Consider the following 17,594-nt stretch of genomic DNA (forward strand, 5'->3'; position numbering starts at 1 on the left):
AATAAATTTATATTAAAAATATGCTGTTTGGACAATGTGGTCAGCAGAATAAAGCCCACTCCCCCCCACCCCCCCACCAAAGATGCCTGTGTCCTAATCCCTGGAAACGGTAAGTATGTTGGGTTACATGGCAAGGGGAATTAAGTTTGCCAATCTGCTGACCTTCAGATGGAGAAATTATCCTGGTGGGTTCAATGTAGTCACAAGGGTCTTTACAAACGGAGAGGGGAGAAGTGTCAGAAAGAAATTTGAAGGTGCTACACTGCTTGTTTTGAAGTTGAGGGAAAGGACCATAAGCCGTGCACGGATGCAGGAGGCTTCTAGAAATTGGAAAAGGCAAGGAAATAGATTCCAGAAGGAGTGTGACCCTGCCAACACCTCGATTTTAGCCCATGGAGACCCAATTCAGACTTCTGACCTCCAGAACTGTAAGACAATGAATTTGGCTTGTTTGAAGCCACTAAGTTTGTGATAACTTGTTACAGCAGTAGTAGGAAACTGATACATTAATATATGGTAGCATCTTGAGATGTCCTCCAGAGCCTACTACCAGCATTAATTCAAACCTCTATCCTCTATTCAGTAATCATATTTGGGGCACCTGCCACGAGCCAGGCAGTGTTATCAAGAGAACCAGGAATGTTGCTGCGTCCTCCGAGAAGCTTGCAGTCCAGTGTGGGAAACAGACTCAAAAATGCATAGACAGAACAAGTGAAATAAATATTTTACAGATCACATTCACATGCTTTTAGAGAGCAAGTGCCTGTGTAACAACCTGGGCTTCCTAAATGTAAAACAAGTCATTTAGCCTCTTGGTCCACAATTTATCTGAATAGTGAGAACAGTATGTCTCACCAAATATAGCTGCAGGAATAAAGACAGTGCTCTAGACTGATTTGCTCAATCTGTGCCAATTACATCGCTAGATCTGACCAGCTTTGCTGACCAAGAGCTGACACAGAGATTTCACCATCGGTGACCACTGAGCTGAGCAAGAGGCACCAAGGCTCTAAGTCGGTGCCTGTGGCACAGTTCCTCACTGGTCTTTACCTGTAGGTAAAACTGTAAAGTAAGCGAACATGCAGTGGTTCTGATGTGATACGTTACATCTTCAAAACATATTAACAGTGGCCAATACAGGTTTCATGCCAAAAAGATTAATTGATTACTGCAGGTAAAATATCAAACACTGTGATCCAGGGAAAAGGAAAGCTCTAGAAACAAATTTTATGTGGTTTAATCAAAGCACATGGACAACCTTATCAGGCAGTTCTGAATCCAGACATTCCAGCTGTATCTATAAAAAAGATTCCACCACGGAACAGAAGCAATTCAGAATTATGAATAAAACTAAACATGCATATTGCAAAGTGAAAATCTATAAGCTAATAATCATAACATTTCAAAATATAGAACTGGGGGCAAGAAGGAAATTGAAGGTGTCATGCATCCAGAAAATAACTGACTAATGATGTGTCTTAGGAGAATTAACTGGGTGATGATATGAGAATTTTAAGCAATAAGCAATCTTCTTAAAAGAACATCCAAGCCTTGGGGCTGAGTTTAGAAGAACTGTCTTCAACATCAATTAATACAATTTTCTGTTTCCTTTTTGCTATTGGTTCAGAAATTATGCTCATCAGATCACTCTCAGCTACCATTATTAATATACCTGAAAATGTGATCTTTTATAATTATACAAATGCACCTAAAATTTTTTTAAATTCTTTTTCATTTAACACCTTTATTAGAGTATAACTGCTTTACAGTGTTTAGTTTCTACTATATAACAAAGTGAATCAGCTATATGTATACATATATCCCCATATCCCCTCCCTCTTGTGTCTTCCTCCCACCCTCCTTATCCCACCCCTCTAGGTGGTCACAAAGCACTGAGCTGATCTCCCTGTGCTATGCGGCTGCTTCCCACTAGCTATCTATTTTACGTTTGATAGTATATATATGTCCCTGCCACTCTCTCACTTCGTCCCAGCTTACCCTTCCCCCTCCCCATGGCCTCAAGTCCATTCTGTATGTCTGTGTCTTTATTCCTGTCCTGCCCCTAGGTTCATCAGTACCATTTTTTTTTCTTAGATTCCATATATATGTGTTAGCACACGGTATTTGTTTTTCTCTTTCTGACTTACTTCACTCTGTATGACAGACTCTAGGTCCATCCACCTAACTACAAATAACTCAATTTTGTTTCTTTTTATGGCTGAGTAATATTCCATTGTATATACATGCCACATCTTCTTTATCCAAAAGTGCTTTTCTCTTTTCAGCTGTGCGGTGACCCTAGAAATAATTTTCTATATGAAAAACTGTTTGCTTTCCCTAGAACTGAATAAGTAAATGACTAAATAATGCATTTAATGTTTGTTAACTTCATGCTTTATCCTATCACTAATTCTTTGATAGAAATGTCAACTCTCAGATAGTCTTCCTTTTCTGATAGAATTTTTCTTGGTAAAATAAATGGAAACAATAATTATATAATGATAGTACATCAACAGAAAGCTAATGGTTTAAAGCAGAAAGCTTTGGCTTCAGATTATAGTGACCAGCATCAAGGGTTACATTTTAATCTCAAAAGTCCAGTGAGAATAGTAGGAATATGACCAATTATTGGGTATTCTTCCTTTGACTTTGAGAGAAAGGAAGTAAATGAAACAGAGCTCACACCACTTCTCAGTGGTTCTAACTTAGCCTTCAGAAGTCCTGAATAGCAGCCATTGATGTGAAAAACTTTTCAAGGGAATAGTCATTCAGAGGAAAAAATAATCATTTATCCTTCCACGCTGGGGGTAGAGGGAAGGATGAAGGTTGGGGCACAGCAAATTTGGTCAGACAAATCAGGAATGAGTGGAAAGGAACTGGCCTTTTAAATGTATTTTGCTCATCGTTTTTTTTTGCCAAAAAGGTCACCAATCTTCTCTGTGGTAAAAATTAGGAGAGCTCTGACATCTTCCCCACTTGACGTTGTCAACAACAAAATCCAAAGATGTGATCAGATCATTATCACCCAGAAGATTAAATTGCAGCAGACCAAGGGATGAATGTTTCCCTTGTCAGCAGGCAGCGAATCGCCTGGAGGGCTTGTTAAAATCCAGATTGCTGGGCCCTGCCCGAGAGTTTCCAAGTCAGTAGGTCGGGAGCTGGACCTGAGGATTTGCCTTTCTATCAAGTTCCCAGATGATTCTGTTGGTCAGGTGACCACACTTTGAGAAGCACCGATCTGGAGAATCAGTGTGGTTCCTGGCAACTATAGATACTTTTGATATAGGCACGTTTACCAACCACCTATGTAAAAGCCTTGAGATAACCCTATGATTGCAGCTAAGGAACAATGTACCGTGCCACGATGGCTCTCCTTTTCAAAAATCATTTCCTGATTTTGTTTCCTACAGTTTTCAATATGCATCTTCTCTTTTCACCTATCGTGAGTGGCATTAATGCCTCCAAGTCCTCCAACTCCTCACCACCCCCCCCACCACCCCCGTATCCATACATTTTGCAGTTCCCTCTGGAAATTCCTCCTCGATTCTGGGTTGGGCTTGTGACTTGCTTTGGTAAATAGGATGAGGAGGAAGGGACAGTGTGCCGGTTCCCAGCCTAGAACTCAGGAGTCCTGGCATAGTTCTGCTGACAGCATTGTGAGGAAGGCAGGCCTGAGCTCGTCAGCCGGCCCCAGGGGAAGGTGGAGTGGCATGTGGGGTAGAGCTGCCTTAAGTGAGCAGCTTGCCAACCCGGTCCAGAGCAGAACTGCCAGCCAAACCACAGACCGGAAGGAGCCCAGCCATGATTAGCCACGCGCGGCTGAGAAGAGTCAAAGCTTTAAGCCATTGAGTTTTGGCTGATTTGTTTTGCAATAATGCTTAATAAAACGATCCCTAGACACTAAACACTAAACACTCTGTTTTTCACCACTGGGCTATAAGTGAACTGATCATATGATAAAAACGAGCTTTCATTTTATCCTATCTTTGCTACCAGAATCTGCAGGAGAAAACGTTTCAGTAATTTAATGTCACGCCTATTTTATCTCAGGTAACAGTAAATTTGTGATTGTGTAAAATGTTAGGAAATAAATTATTTGTGCAATTATTATTCCAAGATCTGAAATCCAGTCACATGTGGCTTCTAGAAAATGGAAATCCTCCAAATCATAGGCTTTGATAAGAATGGAAATAAATCCGTTAATACTTAGACATATTTTATAGCTTTGCTATTCTCTTTTAAACATTAAAAAGTTTCTTATTTTCGATAAAATAGCTACATTGTTCAGGATCCCGTCATTTGAATACAGAAAGCTTAAAAAAAAATAAAACAGGTGAATGGCGTACATTTGATCGAAGAGAGGAGTACACTATTCATTTTGATAATGAAAATTTTAAGTAATGATTTCTCATGAGGCTACACAGCTAGTATTATCAATATTTTTCCTTCAACTATCTAATACACAGAAGCTCATTGTAGAATGACTTTTCATCAATAACTCACTGTACATTTTTTAAAAATCAGTTTTCTCCCCTCAAGACAAAAGATTTATATGGTAAAAGAATTGAGGTAACCCATTTTCTCTCAATGTAATTAAGAGCTCAAAAGAAACACATAAGAAATCAGAGAAAATCTCTTTGAAAAGTACCAGAGGGAAAATTTCTCTATATGTTGAGGCTATTGATACCAATTGAAAACAACAGCTCTTTGTAAGAGACTAAAAATACCTACAATCTTAACATACAATAAGATGTAAACCAGTCAAGTGATTTGTTTAAAATTCATTTCTGAAGAGTTGAAGCAAACTAGTCTGCTTCATTCATTCTTCATTTACATTTGACTTTATAAAGCTTTCAATTCTCGGTTCTCAGCATCTAGGTATTGCTACTTCATAGAGGCCAAAATAACTGGTTGTTTATGCTATTTCTTAAGTTCTCCTGATAGGTTTTCAATGGACCTCTATTTTTCAGCAGCGAAAACAGATCACCATAACCATTCCTCATTTTTCCTGTTCCCTATCATATCCATCATGGTGAAGGCAACAGCATTTTCCTCGTATAATCTTGGCCAAGTCCTTTGAGGGGTAAGCGTCTGCCTTCACAAGGACATCGGGCAGATGGTGGTGTTTGCAATCAACATGCTTCATAGTTAATTTCATTTCTTTACCCACCCATTCATTTGGCAAATATTTACTGAGGACAATTATGTGCCAGATACTGTTTTAGGCTTTGAGATACAGCAGTGACTAAAACAAACTCCTTGCTCTCTCAGACAGACAAAAGTATGTGTATAATGTATCAGGAAGTGCTACAAAAAAAAGGCACATAAGGGAAATGGACAGTTACTTATTCCCTCTGAAGAACTCGAAAGGATTTCAGATACGTTTGCTAATTCTCTCAGTCATCATTTAAAATAGAATGCTGAAAACTTAGGATATACAAACAGAGCAGATTTTGTTAAATGAGTAAATGCCAAAAAGAAAAATGTTCCCAGGAAACAAAAAATATGCAAAATCCCTTCCACTGACATCTAGTTTTCGAGTGCCCCTGATTATATCAACTGAAGTTAGAAATGGATGTTCCTCGGCATTTTGGAAATGCAGGAGGAGTCCCAATGTATGGCCTCTCTTCAGGCACACATGTGAGACGATAGCATGAGAGTTTTTGAAAAAGTGAATTGTTTGGCTGTGTTTCATTTTTCTTATCTTTTCCTCTGACATCTTTTTATATTAAAGTCTTCTGAACAAGAAAAAAAAGGAAAGAAAAAGAAAACGATTTTTCCAGTGACTCCTGCGCTAAAGCAAAGATTCACTTTGTTATAAAGCAGAAACGAACACGCCATTGTAAAGTAATTATACTCCAATAAAGACGTTTAAAAAATAATAAAATAAAATAAAATTTGAAAAAAAGTAGTTAAGATGAAATCAAGCCTTGTGGTGCGGGTCCTTGATTTAAAATTAAGCTTAAACACTTCAAAGTGAAAAACAAGGGCTTCCCTGGTGGCGCAGTGATTGAGAATCCGCCTGCCAATGCAGGGGACACGGGTTCGTGCCCCGGTCCGGGAGGATCCCACGTGCCGCGGAGCGGCTGGGCCCGTGAGCCATGGCCGCTGCGCCTGCGCGTCCGGAGCCTGTGCTCCGCAACGGGAGAGGCCACAGCAGTGAGAGGCCCGCATACCACAAAACAAACAAACAAACAAACAAAAAAACAAAAAAAAACAAAGTGAAGAACAAGATGAACACAGATTCCTCCCAGGAAGGAGTAGCCGTTGCTGCCTCAATATTCTTCAAAAAGCAACTCCAGGGCTTCCCTGGTCGCGCAGTGGTTGAGAATCCGCCTGCCGATGCAGGAGACACGGGTTCGTGCCCAGGTCCGGGAAGATCCCACATGCCGCGGAGCAACTAAGCCCGTGAGCCATGGCCGCTAGGCCTGCGCGTCCGGAGCCTGTGCTCCGCAACGGGAGAGGCCACAACAGTGAGAGGCCCGCATACCGCAAAAAAAAAAAAAAAAAAAAAAAAAAAAAAAGCAACTCCAAAGTTCATTGATCTCAAGGAGGCCTGGACACCGGGCTGCAGTGCACGACTGCATCCCATGAAGCGGACACCAAAGAGCGGGAAGGTATCGCGACCCCGCCCTCAGGCAGGCTAGCAACCTGTTCTGGGTTTCTACGTGACCTCCACGTACGGGAGCTGCAGCTGCTGTGCTGCCTCAGCGTGAACATTCCAGCCCCAAGTTACAGGGCCTCAAATCAATGAACTTGAGAAACCACTTTAAATTGTCAATATATTGTTAGGATAGTAATAGTATTTACTTCATAGGGTTATTAAAAGCATAAAATGAGCCGATATTTTTGTAACATGCTTAAAGTGTAAGTGCCTGGTACACAGTCAGTGCTACTATGCTTGCTAAATAATGTCAGTAAATACATGAAGTAAATCTGTAGTGATGTACAGAGAGTGGGGTCCGGCTACCCACTGCTCAAAAGCCAATAAAGAGGTAAGGTCGGTGGAAAGGAAAGTTTGGATGCCAGCAGTGGCGGTGTGGGGAGACACTCCTGTCCAAAGGCCGACTCCCCCCAACCCCGACAACCAGTGGACGGAGGCGGGGTGCCACACGCAGAAACAGCTCAGTCAGCTCTGACAGTCAACTTTTTGTTTAACATCTTCATTGGAGTATAATGGGTTTACAATGGTGTGTTAGTTTCTGCTGTATAACTTAGTGAATCAGTTATATGCATACACATATCCCCATATCTCCTCCCTCTTGCGTCTCCCTCCCACCCTCCCTACCCCACCCCTCTAGGTGGACACAAAGCACCGAGCTGATCTCCCTGTGCTATGCGGCTGCTTCCCACTAGCGATCTATTTTACATGTGGTAGTGGATATATGTCCATGCCACTCTCTCATTTTGTCCCAGCTTACCCTCCCCCCTCCCCGTGTCCTCAAGTCCATTATCTACATCTGCATCTTGATTCCTGTCCTGTGCCTAGTTTCATCAGAACCATTTTTTTTTTTTTTTAGATTCCATATATAGGTGTTAGCATACGGTATTTGTTTTTCTCTTTCTGACTTACCTCACTCTGTATGACAGACTCCAGGTCCATCCACCTCACTACAAATAACTCAATTTCGTTTCTTTTTATGGCTGAGTAATGTTCCATTGTATATATGTGCCACATCTTCTTTATCCATTCGTCTGTGGATGGACACTTAGGTTGCTTCCATGTCCTGGCTATTGTAAATAGCGCTGCAGTGAACATTGTGGTACATGTGACAGTCATCTTGAAATTGGGCATCAGTGGTCTGATCAGCATCTTCGTGATTGTTTTAAGTACAGTTAATTCAGTTCCAGGATTGGTTTGTTTGCATTTCCTTGAGGCCAGTTCTTGGAATTGCGGCAGCGCATGTCATGGCGACAGTCTGGTCATCATGTAGTTCACTTCTTCCACCTGGTGGGGCTTTCCGTATCTACAAGACAGCTCACGGGATATGGCTCAGAATATGATCTGTAGCCCTTGAGAAGGAACTAAAGGTCCTTGACTATACTTAATGAAAAAAGTATTATTATTTAGTCTTGTTGGACTGTTTTCCTTTGTTTCTGCATTTTCTCACTTCTCTGATTAAACTTATTGTTTGGCTAGAGTTTTTCCACAGACAAAAGGCAGGCTGAGGCCCTGAGGGCAGGGAGGACAAGGACCACAGGGTCCTGCTCCGTTTCAGCAATAGTCCGCTTTCTTGGGAAATTAAATGAAACATTACCTATGATACTTTCACTCAGTTTCTCCTGGTGGACACTACAGGTACCTTGTTGGATGTCGTCACACCACTACAGCTCTGTTTTATTAATGTACCTACATCTACTGGGCTCCCATTTTGACATAACACTGTGGTCACCAAAATGGAATCCATGCACTTGAGGGGAAGCAGATGACAACCTACTAATCTTGGTGAAGAAAATATTAGAACTTCTCTTGATATTTGTTTTTATCTTAAAGTAAGACAGAAATTATGCTTTCCTAATATTCATTACACAAACTGACAGGGGTAGGAAACGAATTTTAAATAAATATGTATTTACTGGGGACTCTTGCACAAAAATGTTTTACTGATGAAACCTTCTGAGAGTACAGATCATCTGTATGTTCTTCCCCATTTCAGATCCAATGACAGAATATATATGTACATTTTTACTTAAAAAGCACAAAATATAGTGCAGGCTCTCTTAATGTGGAGTTCATGGATCCTCGGAGGTTCCACAAATGGAATTCAGGAGATGTATGAGCCCCTTGGAATCGCATAAAACATTTTATATGGCTACCTATTTATGCATTTTACTGGGCTTTAATACAATTTTCAAAGAGCCAATGACTTCCCCCAAATTAGAGAGATGAAGGAAACTTTTCAAAGTTCTGAAAGTCTATTTTAAGGCACATATGTAAATACCACCTTTCAAAAAACACAATTTCATTACAGAATTGTTTCTAAAGAACTAAATCACTCCAGAGAAGTGATGTCACCATCATGGTGGCATAAGATGTCTTTTTTTATTTTTTGGCCACACTGCGTGGCATGCAGGACGTTAGTTCCCAGACCAGGGATTGAACCTGTGTCCCCTACAGTGGAAGCTCAGAGTCCTAACCACTGGACCACCAGATAATTCCCAAGACATCCTCATTTCTTGTCTCCTTTTTGTAGCAACTAATTAGGCATCCACAAACAAACATGCCTCTGTGGGAGTTGTGGGATCCAGCATCATAGGCTAAAAAACCCAGGACAAGTCTCACCCACCTGAGCATCCAGTAATAGGCAGACACAACTTGGTGTTGGATGCAGAACCAGTGGAGCCAGAGAACCAGCCCCAAACCCTCGCAGCTGTGGTCAGGGGAAACCTGAAGAGAGCTGATTTGAGCAGATACTTATGGATGAGAGAGAATTTGTAGAAGTCCAGCCTCCCTTAGGGGAGATTCCAGCATGTCACTGGAACAAATATAAATAAATAAATATATATATTTATATAAAACTCATATATATATATGAGTTGTTTTTTTTTTGTTTGTTTGTTTGTTTGCGGTACGTGGGCCTCTCACTGTTGCGGCCTCTCCCCTTGCAGAGCACAGGCTCTGGACGCGCAGGCTCAGTGGCCATGGCTCACGGGCCCAGCCGCTCCGTGGCATGTGGGATCTTCCCGGACCAGGGCACGAACCTGTGTGCCCTGTATCAGCAGGCGGACTCTCAACCACTGCGCCACCAGGGAAGCCCTATATATGAGTTTTTATGTAGTGGAGAGGGGAAGAGGAACTTGGTCCCTGCCACCCCTCCCCCAACATGACTTAGAGGAGGGCTGAACATCGGGAGGTGACCCCTCCCCTGGGGAAAAAGGAGAGTGATGTGTGAGCAGCTACCCCAATTCTCTCCAATAGCACCCAGAGTACTAAGGTGGGACCTCCATGATTAGGGGGAAGGAGGAGATCAGGAAAGAGCCAGATAAGAACATAAAAGGCATTAAAAGAGAAGTAGTTCATGCTGACTGTGATGAGGAAGTCAGCAGGAAGTTAACCCATGAGCCTTTGGGAGAACCTCATCCCAGGATCTCCCCACCAGGTCCACAGCTATCCACAAAGCCCCAAGTGCTAAACACAGACCTCCCCCCACTCTGCAGCCAGCTCCTGATGAACACTTGGGAGTACAGCAGTGAATGTCAGTCAGGTAAATGACATGCTATCAGAAATATTTGTGGACAAGGGAAAAACCACAAACTTAACCTATAGAGCCACCTTCTGGAAAACAAAAGAAAGGTTTCCAGAGAACCAAAGAAGACATAAAAGCTTAAGAATTCTTCCAAGAAATGTAGAGCAGGTGTATTATACATACAAGGTCAGAGGAAACCCCAGATATAACAGAACCAACAAACAGTATACCCCAGCTGTAGGTAACCAGTGAAGATTTGAGAAGGTGTCTGCTATTCCAGTGTGAAAGCAGCAATGTAAAACTACAAGGAAAAGGAAGACTCAAGGAAACAAATCAACACCAAAAGGTAACAATAATCCTCCAATAAATGAGTGCAAAGGCACAGAATATTGTTATCTAGCTGATAAAAATTTCAAAAGAGCTGTTTTGAAGAAATTCAATGAGCTACAAGAAAACTCAGAAAGATAATTTAATAAAATCGGGAAAAAAATTCATGAACCAAATGAGAAATTTAATAAAGAAGTAGAAGTCATAGAAAAGAACCAAACAGAAATGCTGGAGCTGAAAAATTCAATGAATGAAATAAAAATGCAGTAGAGAGCATCTACAACAGAGTAAATCAAATGGAAGACAGAATAAGTAATCTAGAGGACAGGACTTTGAAATAACCCAATCAGGGGAACACAAAGAAAAAAGAATGGAAGAAAGCTGAGAAAGCCTACATGACCTATAGGATTTCACCAAACTTACAAATATTAAAATAATCGGGATTCCGGAAGAAGAAGAGAAAAATGGGGGTTGGGGGTGGCAGAAGGTTTATTTGAAGAAATAATAGCTGAGAACTTCCTAAACCTGAGGAGAGACTTGGACATCCAAGTTCAGGAAGTTAACAGATCGTCTTATTATCTCAATGTAAAAAGACCTTCTCCAAGACACATTATAAAGAAACTGTGTCAAAAATCAAAGATAAAGAGAGAATCCTAAAAGCAGCCAGAGGAAAAAAGGTGGTAATTTACAATGGAATCCCTATTAAGCTATCAGTGGATTTCTCAGCAGAAACCCTACAGGTCAGGAGAGAAGGAAATGACATATTCAAAGTGTCGAAAGAAAAAAAATTGGTACCCAAGAATGCTCTCTCTCTGGCAAAGTTATCCTTCTCATATGAAGGAGAAATAAAGACTTTCCTAGACAAAAATAAAAATTAAAAAATAAAGTTGTCAGAGTTCATCATCACTAGACCTTCCTGCAAGAAATGCTGAAAAAAGTCCTTCAAGCTAAAATGAAAAGATGTTAATCAGTGACACGAAAACACGCAAAAGTATATAACACACTGGTAAAGGTAAATATAGGGAGATTTAGAAAACATGGGATTCTGTGTTAACCACTTAACTATAGTATAAAGGTTAAAGGAAAAGGGTACTTAAAATAACTATAGCTACTATGATTTGTTAATGAAAACACAATATGAAAAGAGGTAAATTGTGACATCACAAATATAAAGAGGAGGGAGAAAAAGCATGGAGTTTTTGTGTGGGATAGAAGTTAAGTTGCTGTCAGCTTAAAATGGATTGTTTCACCTACGAGATGTTTCATGTAAGCCCCATGGTAACCACAAAGCAAAAACCTAGAGCAGATTCACAAAAGATACAGAAAGGGGAAACAGAGCATACCACGTGGAAAATCACCAATTTGCAAGGTAGGTAAAAACAGAGGGAAAAAGAAACAACGGAAATACAGAACTACCAGGAGGCAGACAGCAAGATGGCATTAGTAAGTCTTTACATATCAATAGTCATTCTAACTGTAAATGGATTAAATTCACCAATGAAAAGGCACAGAGTGGCCGGATGGATTAAAAAAAACAAGACCTAACTATAAGCTGCCTACAAGACCCTCACTTCAGTTTTAAGGACACACAAAATCTCAGAGTGAAGGGATAAAAAGGATATCCTTGGGCTTCCCTGGTGGTGCAGTGGTTGAGAGTCTGCCTGCCGATGCAGGAGACACGGGTTCGTGCCCCGGTCCGGGAGGATCCCACGTGCCGCGGAGCGGCTGGGCCCATGAGCCATGGCCGCTGAGCCTGCACGTCTGGAGCCTGTGCTCCACAACGGGAGAGGCCACAACAGTGAGAGGCCCGCGTACCGCCAAAAAAAAAAAAAAAAAAGTATATCCTTGCCAACACTTAGGCCTCAGCAATTTGTCAAAACTAGCATTGAAACATTCTTACCAGTTTTTGGCTCTAGCAGCTTCTGTTCCAGTTAAACTAATCTCAGCTGTGTTTCTCTATATTCTCACATTTCTTCAGATTTGGGGATGGTAATTTGCCCTACAATCTCAGTTGTTTGATGGAATCAAGAAAAGTCATTTATTTCCAGATTTGTCCAGCTTACTTCTTGTTGTGAGGACGGGAGTGAAGACTTCTAAGCTCTTTACTGGTCAGGCTGGAAGAGGAGCAGATGCTCTGCAAACCCCTGCTGGCCTGGAATCCCGAGAACCTCCTCCCCCAGCCCAGTCAGCTGTGAGCTGCTTCACTCTCACTGCCGCCTCCTGAGCCTTCCCGGCCACAGCTCGGTCCCGGAAGCCTGCTGCTGCGGAATGGCAAACGGAGGGGCTCGGAAAGGTTGTGCATTCTGCCGACTCGTCACCCCGCAGCCCCAGTTAGCCCGAAGAGAAGGCCTCTCCACAGGGTCAGAGTCTCCAGCCCCTAGTCGGTGGGCAGAGCTCGTCTTAGGTACAATAACGAGGACAAACGTGCATTTCTGCCCTCCAACTTTCTTTCCAGTGACAGCACCCAAGACGCTCACTGCTGTCATACTATACGGGGTTCCCTCACTTTAAACACCTACATGGGCCAGCTGGTCAAATAATATTGGGGGTTCAGACTTCTATTAACACAGTCTTAAAAAACCTCTGAGATGGAACTCTCCCAGGAGAAAAAAAGGAAATAACATCAAAGATGTGTAAACTGCAAGGCCACAGCAAGGGGCATTTTAGCAAGTGTAAGACTGAGATCTTGGGTGTCAAGCTAACAGCAATTTTGTCAGTCCCATGGAGTATAAACATAAAGAATCTTAAGTAACAGAACCTAACTAAGAGTTAAAACAACTGAAAAAAAATATTGAAATGTACACATGATTGTGTTAACTAAATGAATCACTCAGTGAGTAATAGCTATAAGAATTTGGAGGAAAGGGTAATTCCTGCAATCTGGGGGTGGTCGGTACCACTAGATAATCTTCCAACAACTTGCCAAGTCTCACTGCTAGCTTCTAGAAGAATACCAAGAATGAAAGAGAATTCCAGTGGGTGAAGGTAAGTTTGTAGCCCAGTCTTTATTATTCTTAATGTTCTCCAACAATTTCAGACAAACTGGATATGTCAGCTCCATAACTGAGTCCAGGTCTATATACACTAGAAGCATCAGATGTGTGATGGAAACATCCATTCCATTCAGGTCTAGGTGGCAAGTGACAGGAGCAGCATATTTTGTTCCTGACAGCTGACCAGCCACATAACTCATTACAGAATTCAGAAGTCTCATGGTTTTATCTATAAAGCTGTGCCTAGGGCCTCCCTGGTGGCGCGGTGGTTGCGAGTCCGCCTGCCGATGCAGGGGACACGGGTTCGCGCCCCGGTCCGGGAGGATCCCACGTGCCGCGGAGCGGCTGGGCCCGTGAGCCGTGGCCGCTGCGCCTGCGCGTCCGGAGCCTGTGCTCCGCAACGGGAGAAGCCACAGCGGTGAGAGGCCCGCGTACCGCAAAAAAAAAAAAAAAAAAAAAAAAAAAGCTCTGTTGGAGGTGTTCCCAGTTCTTATATACTCATTTCCATTTGTGAGCTACGTAGATTGATTCAGGGAACCACTTGGCAGAATCTGTTATAGAAATCTTAGATTATTTTGCCACTGAAGAAATGTCACTACACTGAAGTCTTTGAAAGACCCAGAGCTTTTATTATTTATTTTTTAAAATTATATGACTGTAAATTTTTATTTCTATCATTACAAGGTTGTGTTTGGCCCTTTTTAGATATATGAATGATTCGGTTCTGACTTTGGGGGAGGATCTCATTATCTTTATTCCTATGTTAAAATTGAGATTTGAACTTCTGATAGACCAGGGGAAATTTTATAGCTTTGATCTCTCAGGATCTGGCCCAAACGTCGCTTCATCTATGAAACGTTCTGTCTTTTGACCCTGGTAGCACTTTGCAGAAGCACTCCGTCAGCGGTGAGTGGATTCTCTTGAACGTGTCACTTCTGATGATTTGATTCAATAGGACACAAGTATTGAGTCCTCCCGCACCTTAACCACACGTGACTGTAGTTAGCACAGAAATGGGAGAAGCAGATCTGGAATTGGGCTGCTGAGGCCGGCCAGTCGGGGGAGAGGGGGTAGTGGGGATGGCATCGACACCCACTCCATGAAGTCACGCTGCGATCAGGAAGAGCCAGTGTGATTCTTTCGAGGCGGTGCATCCACACTCGATTTTATAGTTCCCTTTCTAATCTTCAGATTTTCCAAATTCCCCGGAGGGACCATCGTTCACTTTTATAATCGAACAAGGACCAGAAACACACATAGTTTCACATAAAACAAAATCAAATTGTTAAGGAACAAACCTTTTAATAGGGCGACTACTGAAAAGTCCTACCTGCCTCTATCATATCTTTTCCACTCTCTTAAACTTTTGTAGGTGCCATACCAAAATAAGGATGCATTTTGAATGGGCGACACTCGTTTGTTATATGTTTCTATTAGAATAATTGTTATAATGTTTTGTAATCATAGTCTTGAAAACAATTTTGGGAAAAGACCAAACTAGTACAATTAGTACAATCGAAGCAGTAGAAGACCAGAGTGATGCAAAGCAATATTTAATAAAAGTGTTAAATTGATTGGTGATGGCAGTTAAGATTTTAAGACAAATCCTAGAAAGATTTATGATTTCCTCCCCTGGGGTTTCTTGGCATTTCTGCAGGTGTCTGAATGGGAATCAGAGCCTCTGGAACAAGCTTCCTAGGATTTGGAGCTGAGCAGAGAGACATGCCAAGGAGCGCTCACATGCATTGTTTTTATCAGCACGTAGCTTTTAAACTCGTGATATTAAACAAGGGGGGTGGGAAGGAACTTACTTGTTACCCAAGAAGACCAACATTTTAGTTCCTTGCCAAAATCAGGGGTGACTCCCTTATCTGAGCTAGGTATGGTTTTAAGATGAACATTTCAGCTACAAGATACAGAAAGCCAAAGCGATCCTCCACCCTTCCCTTTATTCTTTGCCCAATCCCTCCTGCACAACACACAGGCCACAGCCAAAGGTGTCTTCGTGCTAAAAGTCGTAGTGCTAGAACTTTTTTTTTTTTTTTTTTTTTTTTTTTGCGGTACGCGGGCCTCCCACCGCCGCGGCCTCTCCCGTCGCGGAGCACAGGCTCCGGACGCGCAGGCCCAGCGGCCACGGCTCACGGGCCCAGCCGCTCCACGGCACGCGGGATCCTCCCGGACCGGGACACGAACCCGCGCTCCCTGCATTGGCAGGCGGACTCTCAACCACTGCGCCACCAGGGAAGCCCAGTGCTAGAACTTTTGAGCTGGCCCGGCTCACTTGTCTTGGGGAGCAAACCCACTGGGCGTTATTTACATCCCTTAGCCAAAAGGAGGGGGAACAACCAGGCGATTACCAAAATAGAAACCTCTTTTATTGCTTCCCTGGGGCAGAAATATTGGGTAAGGGTAATATTCAATCATAATTACATTATTTCAATGGCAGAACCCCTGTATTCACCAATAGCAACATAAACAATCCTGGATAGAAGGATTTTTCTGCCACGCTTTTCTGAGTATTACATGTTTCACTATTTGCAATCCATATGTAACTGTATTCTAGGAACGTTGCATCTTGGTAAAAGTGATAGGTCAGAGCCACAATTTGCTAATCCTATTTCCGCTCAGAAGGGGAAAGAAATCATCTGAAGAGTGTTGGAGAGATTCAAACTTATTGAAGGCAATTTTACTAAGGGTTCTCTGAGCTCCTACTACATCCCCATGGAGACAGATTTCAAATGCATATAAGTAGCAATTTATATCAGGTGGTCATTTTTGTTCCTGCATTCTTAGCCTTTCTCAGAATTCTGTGATTTTTTTTTTTTTTTTAGAGTTCTGTGATTTTTGTGCTGTCCCCCTCAACTTGGATGCATAAAGTTAGCTATTCTCACAAATACAGTATCATTTCCTTCAGAAAATAGAAGTTCACTAACCACCGACCACTGTGTCATTCTTACCAACTTTAAGATCCTCACTTCCTGAAAATTGAGGAATAGTTCCCTTACACCTCTTTTTCAATCTTATGCCCTTAATAAGTGAAAACACAAATCGATTCATAACAATCTAAACCTTATCGTGGAGGCAAAGTACACTTTCAAAACTTTATCCCGAAGTGCCAATAGAATAAAGAAAGGGGTGAGGGGAGGAGAGTATACTGTGGACTGAGAAGGTGGAGAAAGATTTCATGAAAGCAGTCAATCCTGAGATAAGCCATTTACGAAGAACAAGTGGCTAAGAACAAAGTTATCGTTCAAATGTTTTTTTTATAACAGGTTGAATTTCTATGCCAGAAACCAGCTACCCTATTATGAATTAGATCCAAATATATGTTTGCCATTCTACCCTGGCCTTTGAAAAATAGCAATGCACCTAAACAATACTGACTTTCTGGGAGAAGGAAAGAGATGCTACACCTGTTAAATCTGCAATCTAAACTTTATACACACACGACTACCAAAGGATTTTCATATCCCATACTAATCTGGTAAATATTAAATTACTATATACTTGCCATAGTATGACTTATGATGTTATTAGCTGCTGATTCATTCAGTTGCTTAGAAACAACAGACTTGTTCTAGTTTACAATTTTAGCTTTAGCCATTTTGAGCCTATTAATTTTAGACTTGTGCATACTCACCTATGAAAGAGTTATTGTCTCCCGCCCAGTATAGTTGTAGAAAATTCTCTTACTGTAACTTCCCAGTTGCTGACCAGGGTCAGATTCTAAACATTATTTAGCTTTTGTACTCAACTTCTCAAGTCCCCAGGAACACAGTATCCCAGTAACTGGGCTCTCTCACAGTGCAATTTAATTCCATCTTCGATTTAGAATACTCTTTCTCTCTTGACTTTTGAGTCTGGTGGTGCTGGTGCATTTAAATAAAGTCTTCCAAAGGTTTAAAAATATCTATCAATTTATAATGACTGTCTGTGTTCTAATTCTTTTACAAAGAATGCTAAAAGTATTTAGATACTACCACCAATTTACAAACAGACTTTTAAACTCATTGAACTATTCATGGAATGTAAGTTGCAAGGACAGATTCACCAAAGCTCTATCAGCACGAACAAACTCAAGTGAAAA

Source organism: Kogia breviceps, chromosome 3 (assembly GCF_026419965.1).
Source record: "Kogia breviceps isolate mKogBre1 chromosome 3, mKogBre1 haplotype 1, whole genome shotgun sequence".
NCBI classification, from domain to species: Eukaryota; Metazoa; Chordata; class Mammalia; order Artiodactyla; family Physeteridae; genus Kogia; species Kogia breviceps.